Here is a 1,435-nt window from a genome sequence, read left to right on the forward strand (position 1 = left end):
TCTTTGGAGAAATGTCTGTTTAGTTCTTTGGCCCATTTTTTGACTGGGGCATTTATTTTTCTGGAATTGAGCTGCAGATTTTTGAGATTAATCCTTTGTCTGTTGCTTCATTTGCTATTATTTTCTCCCATCTGAGGGCTGTCTTTTCACCTTGCTTATAGTTTCCTTTGTAGTGCAAAAGCTTTTAAGTTTCATTAGGTCCCATTTGTGTATTTTTGCTTTTATTTCCAATATTCTGGGAGGTGGGTCATAGAGGATCCTGCTGTGAAAAAATATGGAACGCTTCACAAATTTGCGTGTCATCCTTGCTCAGGGGCCATGCTAATCTTCTCTGTATTGTTCCAGTTTTAGTATATGTGCTGCAGAAGCGAGCACGGGAGGTATTATTTCTGGAGGTGAGTCCCTTGGGACCTCTTTGGTGGGTCCCTTGGACCAGGAGTGGATCAAGTTTGGGTGGCTCCCAACTCTAGGATTATGGAAAAGGCAATGGCAACCACTCTAGTACTCTTGCCTGGACAATCCTATGGACAGAGGAGCCTGGTAGGCTGTGGTCCATGGGGTCGCTAAGAGTCGGATATGACTGAGCGTCTTCACTTTCACTTTTCACTTTCATGCGTTGGAGAAGGAGATGGCAACCCACTCCAGTGTTCCTGCCTGGAGAATCCCAGGGACAGGGGAGCCTGGTGGGCTGCCGTCTATGGGGTCGCACAGAGTTGGACATGACTGAAGCGACTTAGCAGCAGCAGCAACTCTAGAATTATGGTCAGAATAGTCCACAGGATGGGTTGTAGCAAAGTCCCCTTCACTGCTCTACTCTTGGGACATAAGGAAGCTCCTTTCTGCATCAGAGCCATGTGTCCTGTGATTCCCTAAGATCCTGGCCCCAACAATACATGGGGTGGTGGTGGTGAGAAAAAGGACCAGGAAGTGCCCTCTGGGCAGTCTCCTGGGTGAAACAGGAAGGATCATACATAGGTCCATTTGTCTTGGGATGCCTCTCAAGGGCCTGGCCTAGAGAGCTTTGCTCGGCCTGCTTTTCTGGGTTGTCCAAACCTCCCTGGATTGAGGTCCAGTCAGGATGTGGTCTGAACTGAGAGGCAGTTGGAAGGCCATTTGCTCCACCACTGAATCTACTTGGTCAGAGACCAAGTCATAGCTGTTCCCCGAAGCTATGAGAGTAAACACTGCCTCCTATTTTTAGTAGTTCATTGCTTGCAAAAATAGCTTGAAATCCAGACCTATGAGTCTCAGCAGCCTTCAGCTTAGCAGGCTACCCCGTGATAACAGCCACTTCAACAACGACAGTTAATAGTTACCACTAACAATTACCCAGAGTTACTGTGTGCAGGTGTGCTGTGTGCTCCATATGCAATATCTTGTTTCATCCTCACACAGGGTAGTCATCATTATTATCCCTGTTTTTCAGATGGGGAAA

At 47.2% G+C, this 1,435-nt stretch overlaps 1 non-coding gene across 1 annotated transcript; it reads right to left on the reverse strand.

The window, feature by feature from the left end:
* Positions 1-268: 268 nt before the first annotated feature.
* Positions 269-375, reverse strand: LOC122686537. The gene has a single exon (XR_006338814.1). It is a non-coding gene; the product is annotated as a U6 spliceosomal RNA (small nuclear RNA).
* Between the last annotated feature and the right edge of the window lie 1,060 nt (positions 376-1,435).

Source organism: Cervus elaphus, chromosome 3 (assembly GCF_910594005.1).
Source record: "Cervus elaphus chromosome 3, mCerEla1.1, whole genome shotgun sequence".
NCBI lineage: Eukaryota > Metazoa > Chordata > Mammalia > Artiodactyla > Cervidae > Cervus > Cervus elaphus.